We start from the raw sequence: 12,248 nt of genomic DNA on the forward strand, positions 1-12,248 counted from the left end.
ATTGGAAATAATGTATACATTGTGATTATGCAGGTTATCAACATATATTTACTGCTATATTTGTATAGCTAGTACTCACCATTTTATTGCATGTGTCAAGTGTACATAACACATTCAGGTTAAACATAAAAATAATCACAAGGGAAAATGTAAAAATCTGCTCAAGCTGCTTTTTCAGATTGTAAGATAAAATGTTTAACTAGTACTATTTTACAATTTTCAGATCTTCTCCATATAATCCTCCTAAAACTGTGAACTAAACCTGAATGTGAAGAGGCCTGACTATAACACTTCCATTTTTGATGCATATGTACTTGGCACAGTGCATGATTTGGTAGAATATCAGGATACAGATGCTAACTTCTGCTTCAGAATCCATTGTGGTCAGATATGTGTATAGTGACAGTTTGCGTGCATATAACTTCATCACATACAGAAACTATATATCATTATTTGTACGGAATATTGTTGGCATGCAAGGAGCCCAAATGTAATTTAGAAAACATGCCTACTATTTTGATAGAGCTTTTAGTACTTGATCCTAGTTATGATATTAAATGTACATCACAAAAAGGCTTATCCTGAAGGGACAATGTATGCAAAATAGACTGAAATATTTTCCAGAAAAATGAGTTTTTATTTTTAATCAATATTTCAAATAACTCTTGTCAGTTGTTCACAGAAAGATGAGGTCTGCCCTACCGGGAAATTCTTTGACTTGAGATGAGCCAGTTTATATGGAAAATGAGCTGAAATATTTTCAACAGAAAAATTATTGCCATATCTTTTATTATGATTGTTTTTTCAGACTCAGAGAAAGTATAGCATTTAAAAAATGTTTTCTATTAATTATTTTTAGTCAATTCCAGTTACTTGACCACAGAGAGATGTACTCTGTAGGAAAAAAAATTAACTTTGTGAAAGAAAACTACACGTGAAATGAATTAAATGTTTCCTGGAAAAAAAGTCATCTAACCTTTTTATATGATTGCTTTCATGTCTTCACTATCAAATGACATTGCTAGTTAGTAAAGACTTATTCTGGAAGGGCAGTATTTGTAGTCTTTGTAAGATTGAAGTAGAATCAGACCTCAGAAAAAATATTTATTTCTGATGGTTAGCACCTCTCAGTACCCAAATGTCATACCAAACATCTGTGCTTTTTCAGGAAAGTTGATCTCTCAAACACGAGTGCCTGTGACCTTTCTATTTGGGATTACTCCCCGCATTTTATCCAGCTAAACAATCCCTTCCTTTTTGAACATGGTGGGATAAGGGATTCATATTAACTTTTCAGCTTTATTCTAACTCCACATTCAAGACTCTTTCAGATTTTGCTGTATGGCATGCTTGTTTCTGATAAACATAATATTACGTCAGTTCCACCCAATGTTTCTTTAAAATGCAAATTACCAGCTGATTGTGCTGATTGTCAGCTCCCCTTTCTATGGTTCTTTTTTGCAAGTTCACACTTGGTGAGATTTAAAAGACTGGCATATCTAAAACTGATGCTATGCCAATCAGTAGCTGCTATGACAGGCTGAAGGAGTCTAGACAGACTTACTTTAAGAGAGCTTCTAGACAATCAAATTTCTCACCTTCTGAGAACATTTTCAAAAAAAATCACTTCCTTCCCAAAAATGGGGGTGTTTGTCGAGAAATGCCTTACTGCTTTTTCTAATACGAAATTTGTTATCTAAATGATTTCTGAGATATGTCTCATTGTTGGTGCAGTCAATTAAGCCATTATAATGCTACCTGGGGACATAAAGAATAGAAATATACCTTAATTAAACAATTATGGATAATCTTTTGAGACAGGCCAGAGAAGATTTAGCTAACTGGGGAAATCAGGGACAAGATATTTTTTATGGTTTCTCTCCTGAACTTAACAACTCCAATCCTATTCTCCATACTATGCTTTTAGCAACCAAAATGTCTACCACAAGGCAATGGAAAACCACAAGACTATATCAAATTGCTGAATGTTGAATATTTTACTTGGACAACAGAACTGTGGACCACTAGGTGAAGGGATAATAAAGCCCCATGTTAAGCAAATGGTCCTTGTGTTTAGACACTCTTAATATTTTAAATTAACTACAAGAATTATAGGAGACACAGTTATTTTCCCATTGTCTCTGATAGCTGGTAGAAATCCAGACCATGGGTTTTACTTTCCTGTATTGATCTCCAGCTGATAAGACATTTATCTAAATTGGCAATTTTGCTAACTTTGTTCTGAAGTTATTTTAGCCTAGCTCAGTTTGATAGCATAAGTTTTGGTGTAGCCTTTCTTTGAATTCCTATAAAAGTATTACAAGCTTGCTTCCCCAGTTGAGTCTCCTAATCTAATTAAAAAAAAAATAAACAAATAAACAGATCCATGAGCACCACCAGTGAAGCAGTAAACCTTTTACTGGAAATACAGACTAAGCGCTGATGAAGTTTAACCTCATGCTAGACAAAAGCACTTTGTGTTTTTCCAGTAAAAGGTTTACTGCTTCGTTGGTGGTGCTCGTGGACTTGTTTTTTTTTTTGTTTTCAGTGTTTTGTTCCATGTTTGGTGAATTTGGTCTCCTAATCTAATGTATATAGTCTGTACTGACATTCATTTGTCTGCCAGTGATAATATTCCCTCAGATGACTACTATTCATCCATTTATACTTCTAGTGCTAGGAGTACTAGTTATTCTGCTTTTTAGTCTCCTCAGATGGTCTTCTAGATGTAGGTAATAGAGAAAAACAGAAAAACTGCCAGCAGCATCTAACTCTGTGCAGTAAGCCTCAGATGGCTATATCACTGAATGAATAGAAACAAATAAAAACACAGTTCAGATGAACTAAAAGGAAATGTTACTGAGCCAGTAAAGTAAAACATAAGCACCTTAGTAAGGCAGTCCAAGACAACATTTCAATGAGAATCCTGACATAGAAATAAAAATAACCCTGAAAATATCAATCAGTACTTGATGAATGCTCCAAATGTCCATTGATCTGAAGAAGTCTACAGCTCTTGAAAACAGTTTAGTAGAAGCCCTGCTATTAGAGATTCCCCATTCCTTCCATGTTCTAAGAAACATTTCTGATCCTTTGTTTTTCAATTTGGATTCATGAAGGAAAACTAAATCAACCCACAAAGATTCCCACAAGTTCAAACAAGCTTGTTGCTTTACAGTGGTTGCTATAATCAGTGCACTCTATGAAGTCCCTTTAAATAGTTCTCTGTGGATCTCAGCGAACATCATGCACCAGCTAACTGGTTGCTGACATGGCCTGTACATGAATCATATATACTCTGCTAGTCATAACGAAATGGCAATATTCAAGTAAACTATATAAAGATTGTGGGAGAAAAAAAGACAAGTAGAAACACTGAGATACATGGAGTGGGAATAGGCATGTCCAGTTTACTGCTAACAAATGCTAATCTCAAGGGATTACCTTGGAGCCGAGACTGTCAAAAACCAAAAGAATGTACCCAACCCAAAGTTCATAACCTTACTCGACAGCTGTCTTTACATAGTAAATAAGTATATCTTTATAATTATACCCTCCTATTAAATATTCAGTATACCCAACCAGTGTAAATATAGTCCATGTTATACCCAAAGTCAAGTCAAAACTGGTGAAGGCCATGTGGCTGGGACCTTCCAGTATCAAAGTAAGGGTCACTTCTCAATTTGAGCATGAAATGCAACACAAATTTGCTACCTTTCAAGGGATAGCACCCTGTTTATCACTTTGGCCATGACATGTACCACCACATATCTCTCTACTTGACATTTCTTCATTACATCAAGATCTGCCAGCACTGGATCTGGAGTAGTAAAATCATTACATCCTATGTCATAGTCATTTTCTTCTTCCAGTGGAGTAAATCTGTAGCTCAAAGGTAGCTACTCTGTATTAAGAGTCTGATGAGCAGAGATCTTTCTCCCATGGCTCCTGATGGTGGCTTCACAGAGGGTTGCGCCTTCTGCTTTTTCCCTTAAGGCAATTTCCCTGGTGAATTTGAGGCAAAATGAGATATGTGTCTGCTTCCTTTGGCCTTCAGTTCTGACTCCATAGCAGACATGCCATTTCTAGAAATGTCCATTTGTGATTGCTGCTGAGCAGTATGAAAAAATGCATTAAAATCCTCCTGGATATCAAAAAACATTGATTGACCAGTGTAGATAAAATGCAAATTTGACAAAAATCTAAGTTGACATGAAGTGCTTATCTTCCTCATTTTACAAAAGTAATCTTACAAATGTAGGAAACCGTAACCTTCCTTTTCATGATTAGGGCATTACTGTAATCTAGGACCACTCACACCTGCTGCTCAGACTCCTGCCCCTTCTCACTACCATCTCTCTTACTGTAAAATCCAAGAACTGGACAATAACATGTCTAGACAAGTTATAGACAATCTATGCCTAGAATTAATACTAATGAACCTTTTCTGTTGCCAAAGGCCCCACAATGAAATCTATGGGGTCTCTCCCTTCTTTTCCATCCAGTATTCCAATAAACTATAGATTGTTGCAATGACTCCTGTTCTGAAGTTCATCTAGTTTTTGCTTGAGTCTGTATGTTACAAGCTGCTAGTCAACCACTTTCTAAGGATGGCCTGTAATTACTTCCCTCTGCATAGAATTCTGCTTGCTGTTTCTCTGTTACCTCTGAATGTGTAGACTTGCCTCCTGCTTAGCACAGGCAGCTTTTAATTCCATGATGTTTCTAAAGATGGGTTGAACCATCAACATTAAGTGCATGAGACTTTTGTAAATTCCCCATCACATCAGGGGGTTGCAAAGGTCTAGTTGCCATCTTGAAGAAACGCAAACTAGACAAGATCAGTTAAGTAGAAAAAATACTAATACAATGCAGTTATTTAGCTTGTAGCCTAGGCTAGTAACTATAAATGCTCCAAAGAAATTTGCTCACTAAATACCATTGGGATAGAAATGGAACATGTAGGAGAATGGGTTTTAATCATATTTAGGACTTATCGGCATAGAACCCAGGTTTTAGAGCATGCACTTATATAGCATGTTCTCATGCACTCTACACTTTATTTTTCAAATATATGGGACTTGTAATTATGGATCTATAATTTCTGATTGGAAGCCACAGCTTTCCTTAGTGTCCCAACAAATATTCCTATAAACAAGAAAACCAGTTAACCCAAAATATATAGGGAATATTGTATAGGATTCAGATATTTAACCACTTTGGTCTATTCAAGTTCATGGCAGACATTGGAATTAACACTAAACTACCCAGACCCCCCAGTTTTATGTGGCAAACCCTGCTCCGCTTCATTCAATGAAGCCCATGCAACTGATTTTGGAGACAAAATAGACAACCCATTCCAACTGTTACAACTTAAACTTAGTTTGGAGTCCACAGAGTTAGTTGCATTGTTTGGGAATTGCACAGGGGAGATTCTAATGCTCCGTCTTATATGGGAATTGAGTGGATCTTAGCCTCTCACATAAAAAATGGTAAGTGGTTTTCCTGTTTAATTGGTTTAACAGAATTAGCTAATTTACCAAACCATATCCTTTCATGACAGTACTATAATGCTTCAGAATGATTCAGAATCGATGCATGATTTCAGTAATCTGTGCTAAAGTTAACAGATCTGCAAAGCTGGAGTTATTAACTAAACCATCACCTAAACTCTTTTGCATTGCCTTAGGGATACCACTCACTCTCTCTGAAATGCATATCTTCCTGTACATAAACCTATTCACAGACCACAAACCGGGAAATAACGTGAAGAAAATCTTTCATCAGACGAAGAGCAGAGATTTCATCCTGAATATAATGAAAATGAGTTCACTCTGTAATCAATGTTCTGTTTCTTTTTTTCAAACAATAATCGAATACAAATAAAATAATTTTAATGTAGTGTTTTCGCCTGAAATAAGAATCAGGACATGATATATATATATATATATATATATATATATATATATATATATATATATATATATATATACTGACAAGTCCCTTTTAATGAATCTCTTCACCTTAACAACACCGGGCTTATTTTTTTAACAGACTCTGTTCTGGCATCATTACCTAGAAGCTGTGTAAAAACTGTAGTGACAAATCTGTGAAGATTACCATTGCGATGTTATTATTTAGGCTGTAAATATGGGGACATAACATCATACCAGAATTCTTCACGTTATGGGGCAGGAATCGCTCCCATCAGCAATCCTCCCATAAATGGTGACAGCATTTCAGGATTAAAAAAAAACAGCTGACATAGTTGATTTAAAACAGTTGCATTCTCAGACTGCCAATGGCTATGTTATATGTGCTTTTCTGTTTCTGTTCCAGTCCTAAACAGGTCTGTAGCTATAAACACTTAAAATAGAGTTTCATGGCACAGTGCCTTAAGCAACGTGATGACTAGTACAGCACTTCAGTGAAACAGCTCTGGCTATGAGACAAAGCAACTTGCTTGTTGCTGAGGACTGCCCCAAAATGAGAGCTATAAGGTGGCATGCCAGGCCCAGAAAAACACAGACCATATACATGCTAATTAACCTTGCATAACAGAACTTGTGGCATGTGACAGAATGGCAGTCCAAGGTTCAAGTCAGATACTGTAGACCAGTGCAAAATCAACATGGGTGACATGGATACCAGTACCCAATGAAATCAAATGCATTAGAAAAACAGCATAAGTTTTATCATGTACATATACTTTAACTATTACTATAGTTAATTATTGGAAGAGCACATGTATGGTCGGATCACCTGACAACTTGCTTTTATAGTACCTTTTTTCCTCTGGATTTATCTATATCCTCTGTTTAATGCTCTACTGTAATATTTAAGAAAACCAGCAATGTCCTATTAATGTAGATATTTACCGCAGCTAGAATTACCTACTAAAAATTTCACCAACAGCAAAGAAAAAAATAAATGGGGTTTTGCTATGTTTGTTCTGCAATAGTCTTACATTCACCAGACAGCAGTGTCTCAAAGCAAAAGGAAAGAGAAGAAATGAGAAGAAACATTATTATAAAGTTGATATTACTTCTTAAAATGTAGAATGTCATGGCATCATTCTATGAAGTTAAGAACTTGTTGGAGATTGGCATAACTCAGGTAAAATCAGCTGTGTGTGTGTGTGTGTGTGTGTGTGTGTGTGTGTGTGTGTGTGTGTGTGTGTGTGTGTGTGTTTGTGTGTGTGTGTGTGTTTGTGTGTGTGTGTGTGTGTGTGTGTGTGTGTGTGTATGTGTGTATGCATGCACACAAGTGTGTATATGTTGTTTTAAGCTTTTATTTTCAGAAATATAATTTATGTAGCTAAAATATAATTTTCTTTATGATATCTCTCACAGAAATTTCATTTAAACACAAACATGTTACTTTTACCCTACAAAATGTATGCTGGGCATTCATATTTTACTTTGCAATTAGTCATCTGTGTTACACTGTGAACTAAATTAAGACACAACCCATCTTTTATCATTTGTATTATTTTATTAAAGTACTTCCTAGCCTATCAATTGCAGTTTTTCTTAATCTTGAATAGGTTGTAAAATTTCATCGGAGTGGGTTCAAACCAGATATGTATATAGTACATTTCCTCAGAGAGTTAAATACAGTGTATATCAAATACATAAATGTCTTGCATTTCACATTTACAAAAATAAAACCAGGATATGGTTGTCCATAAAAGTGAGGTTTGAATAAATCACTAACCTAAAATTGCTTTAACAACTGAACAGGAAAGGAAAACACTGAACCTTGTCTGGAGATTGATGCCAGGGCCCACTGCATTCCTCACAGTTTTCACTGCCACTGGAATAAGCAGAAGTCTCTGGACAACCAGGTACCTGGTTTACCTGAAGAATACCTTTTCTTTTAAATTAGGACACCACCACCATAATGGAGATTTTTGAACACATAAGCATCCAGTGCAGAACCGTAACCTAGTATTCTATTAACAACTGAATAGGAAATAAAATCATTGACCCTTGTCTGGGAATTGACCCCAGAACTACCACCTCCACATTTTTGTTTTTCACCGCCACTGGACCGAACAGGAGTTTCTGGATAGTCAAGTACCTAACTTCCTCTATGACCATTTTCTCCTTTTGACCAGGAAACTACAGTGATCATGATTTTTGAATACAGAAGCATCCAATGTAGATTATATGATTAATGCAGTATTGTATTAGCAAGTGAACAGAAAAAGAAAACACTGACCCTTGTCTAGGTATTGAACTCAAGTACCCTACCCTATATGCCATGTGGTTGTCACTGGTACTACACCAACTTTTTAAAATTAATTTTTTTTCAAAAAAATTGTAAAAGTATTTTGAATAAATAATAAAAATAATGGGTCTATATTAGAATATTGAAGTTTCACAGCTTCGAATGTTCTAATATTGACCCCTATTCAGTGAAAGCTGAAAGCATTGAACATGTTCCTAGGGAAAATATTTGCTGTTCCAAAACACATGCACACAACATAAGCACACCAAACAAACAGCAACCCACACACATACACCTAAAATCTTACATCTAACCCTACACTAAACTGTACATACATCACTATTCATCCACTTACCTTAACCCAAACCATAACCCTAAGGTCTGTCACTATCGCACACTCACCTCATTCACGCCCGAACCCTAACTCACCTACCCCACCGTAATCCTCACATCCACACGATCGCACACTTACCTGACCCGCACCCTTTCCTTAACCCACCCTAACCCTCACGTCCACACAATCACACACTTACCTGACCCGTGCCCTAAACCTAACTCACCTAACCCGCCCTAACCCTCATGTCCACACAATCGCACACTTACCTGACCCGTGCCCTAACCCTAACTCACCTAACCCACGCCCAATCGCACACTTACCTGAACCCGACCCGTAACTTTCCACCACAGTACTGAAAATAGCAAAGCGACCGAAACGGACAAAAGAATTTGGTTTTCTGTAGCTTCTCTATTTTCAGCTTGCTGAATAGGGGTCGATATTAGAACATTCGAAGTTCTGAAACTTCGATGTTCTAATATAGACCCAAAATAATCTACCCCACTAATTACAAGAAGTAGTTGTTCCCATATATTTACAAGTGAAAAACACATACTAAAATGCTGTTTTCATGCAGTGTCTGAAATATGTTGCCCAGAGCACTGTACCACAAAAAAATAAAACAGTTTAAGATATAATGCCAGATGGGCAGAACTAAAAAAAATAGGCCAAGCTAGACCTTAATATTTGCCAATTAATTAACATCTGTCACCTATGGCTTTTCAAGTAAGCAGAACATATCACAGTTTCTCAGGAATCCTATATATATTATTAAAATCATAAATACACTATGCTGATAAAACATCAGAGCTAAAAATAATTGCTTATATATCCCTTGATGTTATAATTTATAAGATTTTATATGCTTTGACAATAAAGAAGTGGAAATTGAGAAAATATATGTGAAACTTCAAGGTATGACTGTTAAGCTATCTAGAAAGGAAACTTTAAGACAAAAGTATAAGGCCATTTTAGAAGAATAACCTTGTGTAAATAGAGAACAAAACATGGCTGAAATAGTCAGCAATGGAGGAAGAACTTCTGAAACTCAACCTGTAGCTAAATGGTTAAATATTACTTCTTTATTTACATTCCTATGCTATGAAATTAAGTTATCTTTATTGTTAATCAAGAAATGATGCTGCAGTTCATGACCATTCTCTCCCACTGTAAGACCAAAAGTCTACTGTACATCTAACAGTAGTAACAACAGCTTGTTACTATTTATCTACCCATCAGTATAAGATCACAGAACTGCTACAGGACCTGCTGGGCATACTGAGTGGTCCTGCAGCATGCATATCTCTGAAAAAGGGGTAAAGCAAGTACTGTGACCCTAATGTTTTATAGCAGATGTAAGGTATCATAGTCCTTTGAATTCTGCAGCAACAGAATCATAACCTTCATTCATCTGGGTTGGGGGTAGGGTTGAGTAGCAACACTGATGTAGTTCCACTGACTTAATGTTGCCACAATTAAATGATCATAATCATTGTAGAAGAGTCAAGACATAATGCTTTTAATGTTGTTATCTTTTGGCTTTTTCCTGGTTAGGGGTCGCCACAGCGGAACTCCTGTCCGCTAATGATTGGCAGTAGATTTTCACAAACGCCGAGGTGCCAGCTCGACGTTCAACCTTCAACGAAGGCACGCCCATTTATGCATGTCTTTTGAATGCCCACCCAACCGCGGGGAGGACATGCAGACTCCACACAGAAGGCACTCCCCGCCCTCCAGCCAAGAATCGAACGGGAGAACCTCTTGCTGTGAGGCAACAATGCTACCACTGCACTACCGCAGAAGTCTGCTTTTAATATTGTATCAAATTTATTTTTGTCATTCACATTTAACGATCTGTTAACTAACTAAATGAACTGAAACTTGTGAGTCCTGTCCAGTTATATTTCATAGCACAAGAGTAAAAGCTACATGCAGTGACAGCACAGCGACAAAAGCTGTATTAGATTACCCAGTCAGCCATCAGGTATTTAGATGGTGGAAATAAACTAGGGTCTCTGGCAGAAATGTGCAAGGGAGCTAAAAGAGCCAATATTGCCTTCAAAAGGTATTAGCAGAAATCAGGATTAAACCTCAGATCTTGGAGCTGAAGGCCTCCAGTCAAACCAGGGCATGACCAAACCAGTGACATTCAAGTATCAAGAATGCAACTTCCATCCTTCAGTGGTGACCAAAATTGGTGGCTGTATTATAGTCTCCTTTACAGAACATTAACATTCTCTTCACACAACATTAACATTTTGCATGTACAGATTAAATATGTCTGTGTTATCTGACATATATTGCACGCAGATAACATCAGCACTCACAGTGCTATTTTTTAAGTTCATTGCAGAAACAAGTTGCGTAAACAGCCTACCCACCTGGTTAACAAATGTATAAATAGAAAAAAAATATATACTTTCACTTCAGTTGTGTCAAGTGTACATTTAGTTTTTGATAAAAAACTGCAGTTTGTAGACAGACCAGTAGTTAGCACTTCCGAAGTTTAGTTCATATGCCATAATTATTGTTATAGCAATGGCAGAGGATGAGGGTGTAAAGAACTAAACTGTTCAGTCACAATTGTCAAAATAAATACATGCTATACAGATAACTACAAGCATAATACAAAAAAGCTGCATGTTACCCAAAGGAATGAATACACTGGTGGTACAGAAAAATGTACAGATGATATAGGACACATTAGTTTCACATGCCTACTTGCAAATTAATATCCTATTAAAATCAAACTCAGGTTAACAGGCATCTGTAGGAGGCTCTAGGCATAGTAATTGTCACAACTGCAATTTAAGATACAATGTATTCAGTGCATGTAGTCATTTGGAAATTTGTAAAAGTTACAACATGGAGCAGTTTATACATGAAAAAAAAAGAAAAAAATGTAAAAAATAAATAGAGCTTCTACAACGGTTTCATCCAAAAGTTAAAATCTCTCACTGAGTAGATAAGGATTATTTATACAGTCATTTCATCTTTGATGATATATGCGTATTACAGGTATATATGGAGTGTAGTGGCCTTCCCATGTAACCTACACAGCCTAAAAATGTTATATACTTTTAACAGTCAAGCTGTCTGAACTGGAACTTCTGCAAACCATTGATTTTTCTACTTGGTGGATCTAATTCACTGAAACAGCAATTTCATACTAAGGCTACCACTTTTAAAGTATCTCAGAGTAGAGCATTACACAGCAAATTGCATTTCTGACCTTAACAATATGCAAATCTAGGAAAAAAGTAAGAAAACTGGTGTTAGAGCTAAGAGCATTAAAGCTGCACACTTAACAAGCAACCTTTAGTCCTGTGCTTTATTCTTTCATTTTCCATTTGTTTGGTGTGTAATTCTTGATAAGTCTCTGACCCATGCAGTGTTGATATTTTACCCCTGAAAAGAGGCAGTTGTGCCAAATGATTTACTAAGTTAACAAATTAAAAGCTCAATCAAGCGATGCCTGTGAGCAGTCAAAACTGTTGCTTCCCATTTTTTATTTGCCTTTGTTTACATTACGCTTCATTGTTTCCAGGTATTTCAGCAGTGGCGCTTAAATGCTATTTACATTGCCTATCTTTTTATCGTAAAAAGGAAGTTATGTCAGGCCAGACCATTGTCCGTATTTTCCTGTTTTTAATAGTACAATGCCAACAAAATCCAGACTTTT

At 36.4% G+C, this 12,248-nt stretch overlaps 1 protein-coding gene across 4 annotated transcripts in view; it reads right to left on the reverse strand.

Moving 5' to 3' along the window:
• The window catches only part of TIE1 (tyrosine kinase with immunoglobulin like and EGF like domains 1), a 521,980-nt gene that overhangs the window by 509,125 nt on the left and 607 nt on the right, over window positions 1-12,248 (reverse strand). The window lies entirely within an intron of this gene.

The sequence above is a fragment of the Protopterus annectens genome, chromosome 10.part0 (assembly GCF_019279795.1).
Source record: "Protopterus annectens isolate FY-2018-M chromosome 10.part0, PAN1.0, whole genome shotgun sequence".
NCBI classification, from domain to species: domain Eukaryota; kingdom Metazoa; phylum Chordata; order Ceratodontiformes; family Protopteridae; genus Protopterus; species Protopterus annectens.